We start from the raw sequence: 16,592 nt of genomic DNA on the forward strand, positions 1-16,592 counted from the left end.
TGGGTTTTCAACACTTTGGTCACCACAAATGATGGGCTTGCATCATGCAAACATAGGACTTGCTCTTGGTCTTCCAAATCATCATCTTCACGATTGGTTGCGGCTTGTACCAAGGCTTCATATTCACCTTCAGTCAAGTACTCCACATCTCCATCATCCCTAGTTATCATAACTCTTGTGTTCTTGCATTCGAAGGATTTATGTCCTTGAGCACCACACTTGAAGCAAGTGATGTTACTAGATCCCATGGAAGCTTTGGAGGACATAGTTGATTGATCCGGCTTGAAACTTGTTGGCTTGATGGCACTTCTTGTTTGCTTGGGAGGATCCTTGGACGCAATAACACTTGTATTTTTTATGCTTGAGGAGGTGTTTGTTGCATTTCTTGCGGCGAAGAAGGTTTTTGTTTTTGCACTTTCTAAGTCTTCTCGCACTTGGTGCTCGACCCTTGTAGCTTGATGAAGTAACTCAACCATGTTGGTGTAAGGTAAGAATTCCACTATCCTCTTGACGGGAATGTTCAATCCATTCAAGAATCTTGCCATAGTTTGCTCTTCTCGCTCATCTACATTGGCACTCATCATGGTCATGTGCATCTCCTTGTAATACTCCTCAACGGACTTGAAGCTTTGCTTGAGTTGAGTGAGCTTGTTGAAGAGGTCACACTTGTGGTGGGTGGGCACAAAGCGTTTGTGCATGACTTGTTGCGTTTCTTCCCATGTGTCAATGGGCTCCAAGTCTTCTTTTTCACGCTTCTTGTTGACTTCTTCCCACCAAAGATTTGCATATCCTTCAAACTCAAGTGATGCCATGGCCACCTTCTTTGCTTCGGAGAAGTTGTGGATGCGGAATATCTTGTCAACCTTGAGTACCCAATACAAGTATGCATCGGGGTCTTCCTCTCCTTGGAACTTGGGCATGGTGAACTTTAGCTTCCCAAAGATTTCTTCCTCATTGCGGTCATTACGTCTAGGAGGTGGTCTTTCTTCATCATGTTCTTGACGTTGTTGACAAGGAGGTGGTCTTCCATGACCTTGATCTTGATCATCATTGTTGCGGCGGTGTCGAGGCATCACACTTTTTCACTTGATGCTTGATGATGACTTGATTCCTCATTTCTCTCCCGAGGAGGTGGTCTTCTACCATGAGGTCTATCATCATGATGGCGGCGATTGTCTTGGCGTGGAGGACGTGGTGCCCCATCTCTTTGAGGTTGAACAACATTGATGATTTGGCGCTCTTGATGCGCTTGCCTTTGTTCCTCTTCATGAATGTGTTGCCTCTAGCTTGAGCTTCTTGTGCTTCTCGTTGCCATTCTTGTTCTTCAAGTGCTTGTTGTTCATTGCGGATACGCTCTTGTTCTCTTGCACGAACTAGCTCTTGATCATGTCGTAGGCGTTCTTGCTCTTGTTGGAATTGAGCTTGGAGGGTCTCTTGTTGAAGGCGCTCTTCTTCAAGGCGTTGGCGTTCTTGGACAAGTCGAAGTCGTGCTTGCTCCGCTTCTTGAGCTTGTTGTTGAAGCACTTGAGCATCCACATTATGGTGGTGTGGGTCTTGATTGGAATCATGATGAGACGGTGTAGAAGCTCGTGACCTTGAACTTTGAGAGCGTGAAGACCTTGAGTGGTGTCGCCCATTGTCTTGCTGGTTGAGTGTATGAATGATATTGTCCAACGCCGTCTTCATATCTCTTTTTTCTTGACCTTGCATGGCGAGTGTTGCCTTCAATTCTTGGCCTTGAGCTTCAATCTTCTCATGAAGGTCTTGAACTTGGTTATTGAGGTCTCTCCTTTGCACTTGAGCTCTTTCTTCATAGCGTAGGGCGGTATCTTCCATCATTGCTTCTAGTTCATTGAGCTTGGAGTGGACGGCTTGAGTAGCTATCCAATGTTGGTGACGCGTCATCGGTAGTTGGTTCCCTTCTCCACTAGACATGGTTACAACTAAAACAAGAACTATGTGGTGGGTGGTTAGGAAAAACTACCAAAAGTGTCAAAACTTTCAAACTAAAATCGAAAAGGTGTTTCAAGTCGGCGGATAACCGATATGTATGCACACACACAAAACCAAAAACTCTATATGGTGTTAGGTATGGATGTGGAAAGCCAAATGGAAGAACCAAACGAAGAGTCTATTGTCAAAAGTGGGTAAGATCCAAAAGTCACAAGTCAAAGGCGGTGATCACAAAAGGCATACACAAGGTGGAACACACGCGTGGGACAAAATGGGGTTAGCGCGACTTATGAGCACGAACAAAATTGGTCCTAACAAAGACTACTAGCTCGGTGTCACGCTAACGCAAGAGAGACCGTGGCTTGGTTGCAAAATTGAGAAACAACAAGATTTGCGCAAGACGCCTCTCTTCTCTTTTCTCTCTTTTGCTTATAAGCTTTGGACTCTTTTGTGTATAGGTGTCACTCACACTCTTTTTCTTTTTCTTTTTGTATTTTTTTTCTTTTTCTCACTATGTAAGGATACAAATAGCTATGTAAGTATGTCACACTTCTCTTGCTTATTTTTTCACAACAAGCTTGCTTCTTAGCTTTGCTCAACACACGCACACCCTCGGGACGCTTGCGCAATGCTTCGCAACACTAGAAAGCCACTCTCGATGGGAAAGGTACGCAAAAGAGGCTAGGGCTACAAGTTAGGGGCAAGTTATACCACTTGATGATGGTGGCCGACGATCTTGAACTTGCTATGGTGGTGGAGGTGTCAAATGAACCGCTTGGATCCTCGGGATGCCGTCGTCGTTGTCGATGTTGCGGAAGCTTGTGGTAGCTGAAATGGTACTCAAACCGAAGTCCAAACACAAATTGGAAGTGCCAAAACGAAAACGAAGGGAGCTGTGAAAAATTCGGGGCCAGCGACGATGCGCTGGCTGGGTGGCGCGAGTGCCGGCCTCGGCGATGCCGGCGTACTGGGGCGCGATGCCGGCCTCAGCGGCAGTGCCGGTCCTTCCTGGCGGCAGTGCTGTCCTGGTCACGGTTGTTCATCGATTTGGCGGAAAACTGACCCGAAAATCTTTGATTTTGTGGGACAATTGGCACAATCCGGTGGGAAAAAGTTGGGGGAATTGTAGATCAACACCAAGGACAAGTTTCTAATGGACCAAAACCACCAAAAACTCAACAATTTGTCAGATCCAACCAAGGCCAATTTAGGGCTATTTTTTGGGATTTTTGAAAATTTTCTCAAGAATTTTTTTGGGGGTGTGTGGGTCAAATCCGTGGCAACCAAGGAGCTCTGATACCATATGATAAGGGCTAAGCCAAAGGGTGTGCCCGATCTTCACAGATTTGGGTGGATTTCGTGGGGGAGGGGGAAGAACGCGAAGAACACGAAAGACCACAGAGGGAATTCGCGGGATACAAACTCACACACACACACACACATCGGTTTGTCCTTGTTGGCCCAAACCACCAACTCGATAGAGGTTGCAGGAAAAGACCTTTCGGTAGAAGTCCCGCAAAGAGATCGACGAATCGAACCCGAGAGATCTAGAAGGGTGAAAAGACCGGAAGGTTGATGGAAGTGCAAGAAAAAGACCAAACGGTAGAAGTGCAAGCAAAAGATCAACAACCAGTAGAAGTCACCAAAGAGATCACAAGGATTCGGTAAGGAGATCGGGTGATACGAGATCTAGGATTTAGGATCCAGGGTTTCCCTCAAGGGGTAAGAGCGAAGCTCAAGTTCTTCTTGGTTCTAATTCTAACCCTAATTCGTGGCTGGCACAAGCATATATATATAGCCCAGATCCGTGGAGGGATAACTTAGTCATTTGCGAAAAGTATACAGCCACAGGATTCAAACGGACGGCTCAGATGTCGTTGACTTGGGAAGGCCGGCAGTGCCAGTGGTCCAGGGGCGGCAGTGCCGAGTCTCGGGGCGTCGAAGGCGTCAGGCTGGCAGTGCCGGGCTTCCGGGGCCGGCAGTGGCGAGGTGCTCCGGCCGGCAGTGCCGGCCTGGTGGTGGCGGCAGTGCCGGCCCTGGGTTGTCTTCTCCGTTGGCGGTGTTCCTTCGTCTTCTCCAGTTCCTTGGGGCGTTAGTAGCGTTCCTTCTTCTCCTTCAGTTCCTTGGTGAGCTTGGTACCTGATGACACATAGAGCACTTGCATGAGGTAGCATTCCATCCAATGAGGTGTTCAATGTATATGTGTAAAGGAGCGAATTCACCTCTTGGTGTATGGCTTTGGCCCGAGCTCGTGTCATTGGCCCACGAGGAGGGCTCGACGGTCTTGAGGAGGAGGTGTCCAAAGGCCACCCCGTATCACCTTGGAACTTGGGCATGGTGAACTTTAGCTTCCCAAAGATTTGTTCCTCATTACGGTCATTGCGTCTAGGAGGTGGTCTTTCTTCACCATGGTCTTGACGTTGTTGAGCTTGAGGTTGTGGACCTTGAGCATCTCGATTGTTGTTTCTATTTTCTTGATGAGGAGGTGGTCTTCCATGACCTTGATCTTGATCTTCATTGTTGCGGTGGTGTCGAGGCATCACACTTTCTTCACTTGATGCTTCGTGATGACTTGATTCGTCATTTCTCTCAACCTCTCGTGCCCGATGATGTGGTCTTCTACCATGAGGTCGATCATCATGATGGCGACGATTATATTGACCTTGAGGGCGTGGTGCCCCATCACGTTGAGGTTGAACAACATTGATGATTTGGCGCTCTTGTGGCGCTTGCCTTTGTTCCTCTTCATTAAGACGTTGTCTTCTAGCTTGAGCTTCTTGTGCTTGTCGTTGCCGTTCTTGTTCTTCAAGTGTTTGTTGTTCATTGTGGATGTGTTCTTGTTCCCTTGCACGAACTAGCTATTGATCATGCCGTAGGCATTCTTGCTCTTATTGGAATTGAGCATGGAGAGTCTCTTGTTGAAGGTGCTCTTCTTCAAGGCGTTGACGTTCTTGGTCAAGTCGAAGTCGTGCTTGCTCCGCTTCTTGAGCTTGTTGATGAAGCACTTGATCATCCACATTATGGTGGCGTGGGTCTTCATTGGAATCATGATGTGACGGTGTAGGAGCTCGTGACCTTGAACTTTGAGAGCGCGAAGATCTTGAGTGGTGTCTCTTATTGTCTTGCCGTTGCGTGTTTGAAAGATAGTGTCCAACGCCGTCTTCATATCTCTTGTTTCTTGACCTTGTATGGCGAGTGTTGCTTTCAACTCTTCGCCTTGAGCGTCAATCTTCTCATGGAGGTCTTGAACTTGGTTATTGAGGTCTCTCCTTTGCACCTGAGCTCTTTCTTCAAAGCGTAAGGTGGTATCTTCCATCATTGCCTCGAGTTCATTGAGCTTGGAGTGGACGGCTTGAGTAGCTATCCAATGTTGGTGCCGCGTCATCGGTAGTTGGTTCCCTTCTCCACTAGACATGGTTAGAACTAAAACAAGAACTATGTTGTGGGTGGTTAGGAAAAACTACCAAAAGTGTCAGAACTTGCAAACCAAAATCGAAAAGGTGTTTCAAGTCGGAGGACAACCGATATGTATGCACACACACAAAACAAAAACTCTATATGGTGTTAGGTATAGATGTGGAAAGCCAAATGGAAGAACCAAACGAAGAGTGTATTGTCAAAACTAGGTAAGATCCAAAAGTCACAAGTCAAAGGCGGTGATCACAAAAGGCATACACAAGGTGGAACACACGCACGGGACAAAATGGGGTTAGCACGACCAAGGAAAATGAGCACGAAAATTGGTCCTAACGAAGACTACTTGATATGGGCTAAGCCCTAGGGGAGGCCCGATCTTCACGGATTTGGATGGAACACGTGGGGGGTGGAAGAACACGAAGAACACGGGTGGAAAGCGGAGGGGATCGAAGATACAAACGCAACACACACACACACACACACACACACACACACACACAACCGGTTGTTCTTCGTTGGCCCGATACACCAACCCAATAAAATTGCAAGGCAAAGACCCACAAGGAGTAGAATCCCTCACAAAATATTGGCACGCAATTGGTAGATATCCAAAGAGGAAAAGAGTGCAAAGATAGAATTGCAAGAAGCAAAAGATCCAAACACTAGAATTCCTAAAATGGAAGAGACCAATTCCTTAGAAGAGTCTTGATAACTTCATAGATTTGGATCTAGAAGGGTTTCCCATAGGGAGGAGCAAAGCTCGTGTTTAATTTCACAACAAGTCTGAATCTCAGATCTGAGCCAACAAGGCTATTTATAGTTGGTGGGCCGAAGAGGTAAGTTACATGCTGAAACGTGCAGTTTTGAGCTGAAAGTCGCGCAGGCAGAAGTTCCGGTCGCTCGGGGCGAAGTTCCGGCTGGATTCTCTTCACATGGTACTGGACAGCATCTGGGAGGCATCTGGACGGAAGTTTCGGTCCTAGAGGCGGAACTTCCGGTCGGGGCGGTACTTCCGGCCAACTTCCTGTCTAGTTCCGAAAATGGTCATTTTCTCTACAGAACCATCCAGGGTACTTGGAGCGTGATTTCGGAATTAGGGCGGAACATGGGCGGAAGTTCTCGTGGGTGGAAGTTTCGGTCGCTCGGGGCGGAAGTTCCGGTTGGATCCTCTTTCCTGGGCGATGGAGGGCATCTGGCCGGAAGTTTCGGTCCTAGGGGGTGGAAGTTCTGTCTGGAGCACTGGGTCTCCATCGTCTTCATTTTCAGCTCCCTCTCCATTGGCTTGGTCTCCATGGCTTGTGTCTTGATCGATGTACCTGATTGAACACAGGGTATTTGCATGAAGTAGCATGCCATCCAATGATGTATCAAATGCATACGTGGAAAGGAGCGAATTCACCTCTTGGTGTATGGCTTTGACCCGATCTCGTGTCATTGGGCCACGAGGAGGGCTTGTCGGTCTTGATGTAGTGTCGTCCTTGGGTAGGGCTACATCACTACTCGCTTGGTGTCACGCTAACACAAGAGAGACCGTAGCTTGGTTGCAAAATTGAGAAGCAACTAGATTTGTGCAAGACGCCTCTCTTCTCCTTTCTCTCTTTTTCTTATAAGCTTTCGACTCTTTTGTATATAGGTGTCACTCACACTCTTTTTTCTTTTTGTATTTTTCTTTCTTTTTCTCACTATGTAAGGATACTACTATATATGTAAGTATATGACACTTCTTTTGCTTATCTTGATGGGTTCGTTGCATGGAAAACAAAAATTTTCTACCGCGAATAAGAACAAATCCAAGATCCAATCTAGGAGAAGGCAAGATCTAATCTATCAAGATCGAAGCAACGAGATGCATGTGAGACTAACCCTCGAAGATTTCCAAAGCCTACGAGATCAGATCTCGTTGTTGATGTAGTCGATCGTCCCGGTGCTGCATTCCGTCAGCACTTCCGTACTCGGTCGCGCGTACGGTATCGATGAAACCCGTCCTCTCCCCGTTCCAGCGGGCAGCGGAGGTGTGGTAGATCTCCACGGAATCCCAGTAGCACGACGGCGTGGTGTTGGAGGTGGAGGAATAAAACTGCAGGGCTTCGCCTAAGCCGGAGCAGTGCATGGTGGAGGAGAGAAGGGGGGCGGCCAGGGTTTGGTCCAAGGGTGTGGTGGCCGGCCACCCCCTCCCCTCTTTATATAGGTGGATGGGCCGGCCTAGGGTTCCCCCTTGGCCCCACCCTCCCCTTGGCCGGCGCATGAAGGGGGGAGAACCCCTCCCCCAAGTCTTCCCCTTTATCTCTACATTTAAACACTTTAATTTAGAGATAGATTCTATCTCTAAATTTAAACCATTTAAATTAGAGATAGATCTTATCTCTAGGGGTGGGCTGGCCTGGGCCCACATGTCATAGTGGGCAGGACCCACCATGCCATGTGGTGCCTATGTGGCCTCTCCCGGGGTGGTGGGCACACTGGTGACCCTTCTAGAACCTTCTAGAAGCTCCGGTCAAAACACCGGAATTTTCCTGAACCCCGGAAAACGACTTCACATATATGAATCTTATTCTCCAGACCATTCCGGACCTCCTCGTGATGTCCTGGATCCCATCCGAGACTCCGAACAAACTTCGGTCTCCATCTCATATTCCGAATCTACTTATGCGACATCGAACCTTAAGCGCGTCATCCTACGGTTCGTGAACTATGCGGACATGGTCAAGTCTCCTCTCCGACCAATAACCAATAGCGGGATCTGGAGATCCATAATGGCTCCCACACATTCAACGATAACTTAGTGATCAATTGAACATTTACATATGATATCAATTCCCTTTGTCATGCGATACTTTACTTGTCAGAGGTTCGATCATCGGTATCTCCATACCTTGTTCAACCTCGTTACCGACAAGTACTCTTTACTCGTACCATGGTACGTCGTCTCTTGTGATCTAATCACATGCTTGCAAGCTAATCAGACGACGTTCCACCGAGAGGGCCAAGAGTATATCTATTCGTCATCGGGATGGACAAATCCCACTCTTGATCCATATGCCTCAACCTTACACTTTTCGAACACTTAATCCCCTCTTTATAACCACCCATTTACGCAATGGCGTTTGATGTAATCAAAGCATCCTTCCGGTGTAAGTGATTTACATGATCTCCTGGTCGAAGGACTTAGGTAACTATGTATCGAAAGCTAATAGCAAGTTGAACTTAATGACTTGATCTTATGCTACGCTTATTTGGGTGTATATCCATTATATCATTCACCCAATGACATAACCTTGTTATTAACAACATCCAATGTTCATGACCACGAAACCATGATCATCTATTAATCAACAAGCTAGTTATACAAGAGGCTTACTAGGGACTCCTTGTTGTTTACATAACACACATGTATCAATGTTTCGGTTAATACAATTATAGCATGGAATGTAAACATTTATCATGAACACTAAGATTTAACAATAAATCATTTATTATTGCCTCTTGGGCATATCTCTAACAGTCTCCCACTTGCACTAGAGTCAATAATCTAGTTTACATTTGTAAAGATATAACACCTTGGCCTTCTAGTGCTTATCATGTTTTGCTCACGGGAGAGGTTTCAGTCAACGGATCTGACACGCTCAGAAACGTATGTATTTTGCAATTCAATTGCGTCTCCACGCATCACTCATTTTCGAAATGATTCGGCACTAATCATATATGCTTAGTCCTCTGGTGGAACCTTAATTCCGCGGTCTGAAATAAGTCACTAATACTGTCACACACAATATAGCTTCAAAGTTCTGACACTATCGGAACTACACCAAGTTCTCAAAGAACTCCTCGACTTAACATCTTCAGTCATTGTCAAAACAATGACATACTCTGCCTTTGTTTGTAGAATCCGTCACAATATTTAGAACTTATCTAAATCTAGCATAGACTTCTTCTAGCTCATTGTGCTACCTTTCAATCAACACTTAGCCTAATTGAGATCGAAATTTTATTTTTATATGTGACCAAACTAATATCGGTGCAACACCTTACAGCGATTTGTCTGTCATAACCCCATACAAAAATATACATATATCCTTTGTTCTTCTAAATCACTCAGGGATATTCTTACCGTTGTCCAATGATCATTGCAATAATCATTCTGGTATATGCTCGTAACACTTTACAACACATGACATCTGATTTCGTACATATTATTCGTGATCTAAAATCACTCATGTGTTTTTACTCATCGAGTGTCATATACACTCAAGTCTTGTTAAACTTCACATGGAAAAAACACCTTCTTAATATATTTATATTGAACTACTTCAATATTCATTCTATGTACTTGACTTAAACTTATTATGTGTTTCAATCTATATTCATAGATCTTGACACTAAATATGTTTCAGTCCATATCCTTTCATTGAATTTAATTCTCAATGAAACCTTTTAATCAAGTATTACATCATTTATAATCAATGATATGTCATCCACATATAATATTATAACTATGTCTCAGCGCTCCCACTTAATTTCTTGCAAATGCAAGCATCTTCATCGTTTATGATGAAATCAAAAATCTTTGATTATTTCATCCGGTGAAGATTCCAACTCCGTGATACTCACTTCAACCGATTGAAGTTTGTATACCTATCTAGTATTCCATGGACCAGCAAAACTCTTGGTTGTATCTAGTATACATCCTTGATACACACTTCTGGAAGGTATGTATTTCTGCCGTCCTACTAACATATCTCATAAAAAAAATATGTATTAGCTACTAGAATAATCCATATAGACTATAAGCATTGCTATGGAAGATCTAATATTATCGTAGTCAACTCTTTGAACTTTGTCGTAAAACAAATTTTCGACAAGTTGAGATTCTTCAAGGATATTGCATCCAAGTCTATTAATTTTATAGATCCATTTACTTTCAAAAAGTATTCACCTATCTTGAATTTCATGGCGCATAGCCATTTAACGGAGTCAGGGCCCATCATAACTTCTTTGTATGTAGTTGGTTTATGATTGTTCAAAATCAATCAATTGTCCACAAATCATTTATTTGATCACAAAATAAACCACATCTACAAGGTTCAATAGGTACTTTGATCTCCATGACTATAACAGTTTGTAGACATGGGAGCCATGATCATCGTGGCCGCTTCCGGAACCATTTCCGATGCTGCGCTACTCTGATCATCATGCTCAGGTTCATGAACCTTATCAAGTTCCATTGTCCTCCCACTCAAATACTTCGCTAGAAAACAGTTTCTTGGAAATAAGCAAGTAACATTAACAAACACTTTTGTCTTTTACTTCATAGTGGAAAGAATTCCCAATCAAATCTCTGACATAACCAACAAAGACATTCATCCGATTTTGGTTGTAAACTTATTTACTTATTCTACGCATACCAAAATTTAAGAAAGGATTGTTAGGGTTTATACCCATGCCATAACTCATATGGTGCCATTTCAACGGATTATGATGATGCTCTATTTAGTGTAAAAGCGGTAGTCTCTAAAGCATAATCCACAAAAATATAATGGCGTCAATTTATTTTATCTCATCATTAACCCAACAAGGTTTGGATACGTCTCTCGGATACTCCATCATCACTATGATATTCCAACAAACGTGAGTTGTAGAACAATTTCATAACTCTCTTAGATGTTCGCTAAAACTCGCAATTCAAATATTTCCACCATGATCCAATCATAGATATTTGACTTTTCTATTACGATGATTTCCACTTCATGCTGAAATTTATTTGAATCCATTCAAATGTTTCAAACTTCTTCCTTATCGAATAAATATATCCACATATATATAATCAATTCATTGTTGGAAATTTTCATGAAGTAGAAGAATCTCCCGCACACAACTATGCCCAGTATTCCACATACATCATCATGTATGTTTCCACTAAGTCAGTTGCCCGTTTAACTTTTGGCCTATGAACGGTATTTCAGTCATTCTCTTTAGAAAAGATTTGCAAGTGCCAAACGATTCAAAAATCAAATGACTCCAAAAATCCATTTGCATGGAGTTTCTTCATGCGTTCCTTTCTAACACGACCTAAATGGCGGTTCCACTAATAAGTGGAATTCAAATCATTTTCCTTACGGCATATTAGTGTCAGTGTTAGGTTTCCTGTGTTCCGAGGCCATGTCTGTACATGCTAGGCTCGCCAAGCAAATCCAAGTATTTCCGCGCGTGCAACATGGCTTACACCCGTTGTATGTGAACGTAGAATCTATCACATCCGATCATCACGAGATGCTTCAAAACGACGAACTGTAGCAACGGTGCATACGAGGGGAGAACACTTTATTATCTTGATATTAATGTGAGGGATCATATTATAATGCTACCGTCGCGATCTAAGCAAGATAAGATGCATAAAGGATTAACATCACATGCAATTCATAATATGTGATATGATATGGCCTTTCTTCTTGTGCTTTTGATCTCCATCTCCAAAGCACATGAGCATGATCTCCATCATCACCAGCATTGCACCAAGGTCCATGGCGCCGCTTCATGGTTGTCCGTCACTTATAGCTACTATCACAACTACTTGAAATAAAGCTATTACAAGATGAATAGACAGGCAGGTATTAACAAATTTAAAGATAACCATTAGGCTCCTGCCGGTTGCCATAATACAATAATGAACATCTCATACATCAAATATAATCATCATCACATCATGGCCATATCACATCACCAAACCCTGCAAAAACAAGTTAGACGCCTCTAATTTGGTTTGCATATTTTACGTGGTTTAGGGTTTTCGAGTAAGATCCAATCTACCTACGAACATGAACCACAACGGTGATACTAATGTTGTCAATAGAAAGAGTAGATTGAATCTTCACTATGGTGGAAGAGACAGACACCCGCAAAGCCACTTATGCAATACAAGTTGCATGTCAAGCGTGGAGCAATTCTCATGAGACGCGGTCATGTAAAGTTAGCCCGGGCTGCTTCATCCCACCATCCCGCAAGATGCAAAGTACACTAACCAAAAACAACAAGAGCATCAACGCCCACAAAACCATTGTGTTTTACTCGTGTAACAGATCTATACATAGACACGGCTCTGATACCACTGATGGGTTCGTTGCATGGAAAACAAAAAAATTCTACCGCGAATAAGAACAAATCCAAGATCCAATCTAGGAGAAGGCAAGATCTAATCTATCAAGATCGAAGCAACGAGATGCATGTGAGACTAACCCTCGAAGATTTCCAAAGCCTACGAGATCAGATCTCGTTGTTGATGTAGTCGATCGTCCCGGTGCAATATTCCGGCAGCACTTCCGTACTCGGTAACGCGTACGGTGTCGAAGAAACCCGTCCTCTTCCCGTTCCAGCGGGCAGAGGAGTTGTGGTAGATCTCCACGGAATCCCAGCAGCACGTCGGCGTGGTGTTGGAGGTGGAGGAATAAAACTGCAGGGCTTCGCCTAAGCCGGAGCAAAGCTCAAGTTTAAGCTCAACAAGTCTGAACCACAGATCTGAGCCAACAAGGCTATTTATAGTTGGTGGGGAGAAGGCGTAAGTTACATGCTGAAACGTGTTGTTTTGAGCTGAAAGTCGTGCAGGTGGAAGTTCCGGTCGCTCGGGGTGGAAATTCCGGCTGGATTCTCTTGACAGGGGGCTGGACAGAATCTGGGAGGCATCTGCGCGGAAGTTCCGGTCCTAGGGGGCGGAACTTCCGGTCGGGGCGGTACTTTCGGCCAACTTCCGGTCTAGTTCCGAAAATGGTCGTTTTCCTTGCCGAAACATCCAGGGTGCTTGGAGTGTAATTTCAGAACTAGGGCGGAACTTGGGCGGAAGTTCCGATGGCTCGGGGCGGAAGTTCCGGCTGGATCCTCTTCCTGGGTGGTGTACGGCATCTGAGAGACATCTGGCCGGAAGTTCCGATCTGGGGGGCGGAAGTTCCGGCTGGAGCGCTGGGTCTCCATCTTCTCCATTTTCAATTGGCTTGGTCTCCATGGCTTTCGTCTTGATCGATGTACCTGATTGAACACAGGGTATTTGCATGAAGTAGGATGCCATCCAAGGATGTGTCAAATGTATACGTGGAAAGGAGCGAATTCACCTCTTGGTGTATAGCTTTGGCCACAGGGAGGGCTTATCGGTCATGAGGAGGAGGTGTCCAAAGGCCACCCTGTATCACATTGGCTACAAGTTAATTTTCTTGCCCTTGAACTCCAAGTGATATGTATTGGCACGGCCATTGTGTTGCACAGAACGGGCATAGAGCCATGGCCGACCCAACAGTAGGTGACACACCGTCATAGGAACCACATCAAAATCAATGGAATCCTTGTACGGTCCAATCTCAAAATCAACATGCACCATGTGGTTTACCTTCATCTCACCATTGTTGCTCAACCACTGAATATAATATAGATGCGGGTACGGTAGATACTTCTGATGTGGGCATTACCCTTCGGGTAACTAATATTGCACTACCTGTTGCGGCCCAACCAGGGGTCCATGAAGGCACCCGATGGCCAGGTGGGCCATTACATCGGTGCCGAAGAAGAATTCTTGAAGAACAAGACAAGGAAACGAAGAATACAATGAAAGTTTAGAACTAGGACTCTTTGTGACCTAGTCGTACCCGGACAGGTCTCTCGAGACCAGGCTCCCAATATAAGGGCCAGGAGAGAGCTGCCGAGGACACACACAATTTTAGCAATCATAGCCACCGCAAGTCTAGAGCTAGGTCTCTGCAGAACTTAGTCTCTCGACGAGATCATATCCGAAACATTCGGCACCCCATTGTAACCTGATATCTTATATCTTATATTTACTAATTGGAGACTCCCCACGAGCCTCCACGTTAATCCTGAGAGATTAGCGTTTGATGTCCGTTAGATTGACTAATGCTAGATCTCTTGCCATCGGATGATCTCTCTGTGCCGCGACTTCCACACCCGCGCGGGCGGTTCCTCTATTATATCCACTACCGTAGTAGAAAAAAATCCTAATCATGGCCTCCTTCCTAATCTCGCGTTGCCCAGTAATCCGGCGGCCGCACTTCCAAAATCCCTCCGATTTCCATCCGCGCATGCAGGTGGGGAGATGCGGCATCCAATCTCCACTCATGCGTCCATGCAGCAGTAGAAGGAGGGTGCGGTTTTCACATCATGTGCAGTGCTGAAAGTACGCAACAAGATTTCTTTTCTGGTCAGATCGAGGAGCCATGAATGATTGAATCATGGTCGATTTTATGCATGCATGGTAGGACCCAACAAAACCATCGATCCACTGATTCGTTTCGCATGCAATGCATGTCTACATGGTCCACGTTTGCTTTTACCCATAGAATTTAACTTTTTTTTTGCGAAAGACCTATAGCACTTAATTAACTTAGTAAAACTAATTACTGATAAAAGAGGGTTTGATGAAATCTAAGTTGCCGGCTGCACACTACGCTGTTGAACTGTAAATTATATTTATTATCTCATCATTGAGGAATAATCCGTCGTCTATTTTAGTCTAGCATATGAACTTATGAGGTGATGATTGATTCAGTACGGGAGGAAGTTATACGGACGACAACTACTGTTTAATGCAGATCAGCTGCTGACGGCCGCCAACGGGGAAACTGCCTGACCTAAAAGTGGTGGACTGGCGAAACAAGGGTGAAACTGTTCTATTTTATTCGCAGGTAGGTGATGGGTTCCTCGGTGGCAATGAATTCAGTATTCTCAATCTTAGGCTCCCATTTTCTAATCATACTTTCTATACCCAATATTTCCTCTGTATCGAAATATAAAATGTTTTAGTATACTCCCTTCAGTACCGCCGCAATTAAGGGCATTGCATATAAGATTGTTCTATTTTGTTCGCAGGTGGGTGATGCATTCCTCAGTGGCAATGAATTCAGTATTCTTAATCTTACACTCCAATTTTCTAATCATACTTTCTATACCCAATATTTCATCTGTATCGAAATATAAGATGTTTTATTATACTCCATCCAGTACTGCCGCAATGATGCGTTCCTCGGTGGCAATAAATTCAGTATTCTTACTCTTACGCAACATATTATACTTCTGGTAAGGCCGCAATTATATCTAGCCAAATTTGTCTAAGGGCATTGCATATATCTTTCACGGAGTTTTTATTCTACATACTTCCCCCAAAATTTGACTCACATTTGTAGAAGCGTGCAAATCTAGAAAAATAGAAAGAAAATGTGAGTCAGTTGATTCCAGGCCGAGGGAATAGTAGGAATCTGTCTTAGATGATTCAAGTTTTGAAAAAATGATACTACTTTTTCTTCATGTAAATAAGTACGGTAGTGTATTGCAGAACATGCTAATCTTTAAAACTGAAGCTTCTAATTCTCTTTTGTTTGGTAATCCCTCTCAAAATATTGCTTAAAAATTATTGATTGTACCATAGATTTTATATTATAGATGTTGATTTTTTCCTAAATATTTATTAAAACTATAAAATGTTTGACTCCCTATAGATTATTTATATTAATTGGGAGAAAAGAATCATTAATTTAAAATAGTGTAACCTATATATTTCTCTAAATCTAAGAAATTCTCTGCCGATTCTGTCTCCTCATGACCATGTCAGGCAGAAGGCCATGAGTACGAATATGCCAATGAGCAGCTTATGTACATGGTGTTGCCTTAACTCATGAAAGACGGCCGCTTTGAGACTGCAAAAAAGGCTTCCACGCATAGACCCGGTGAGCAGACCAATAATTTATGATATGGCGATGGATCGACTTAAATAATTATTATCCAGAAGGTGCATGTTGATGTATATCGTTGGCTTTCTTTTGCTTCGCTTTTGTTTCCTAAATTTTCTGGTGATTAATTACTGGCTGGTCTATCTCTGATCGGTTTATATTACTTTTGGTTTGCTCTACTTGCAGGTCGGTGTGATCGGATGGTGGAGGAAGGGAGGACCTGCGAATCCTGGTCGAATGTCGAGATCGCTATGTCTCCCACGGCAGCCTCCTACACTCAGATGCATGTTAATCAGTGGTGACAATTTATTTTTTTACTACGTCCTCCCAAATCTGTAGAACATTATCTGAAACTGATGGGAAGTACGAACTTATGGCCTGCTGATTAGTGTATCTAGGGCAACAAGTTGCATTTCTCGATTTCATTTTATGTCTATAGGATCACAAGTTCGTAATAATAAATATCCAGTGGCTAAAATAAATCATATCATGTGAGATATGTAA

General features: G+C 43.9%; 1 long non-coding RNA gene across 1 annotated transcript in view; it reads left to right on the forward strand.

The window, feature by feature from the left end:
* Positions 1 to 16,592, forward strand: part of LOC139832014 (uncharacterized) — a 76,987-nt gene that overhangs the window by 28,907 nt on the left and 31,488 nt on the right. The window lies entirely within an intron of this gene.

This window comes from Lolium perenne, chromosome 6 (assembly GCF_019359855.2).
Source record: "Lolium perenne isolate Kyuss_39 chromosome 6, Kyuss_2.0, whole genome shotgun sequence".
NCBI lineage: Eukaryota > Viridiplantae > Streptophyta > Magnoliopsida > Poales > Poaceae > Lolium > Lolium perenne.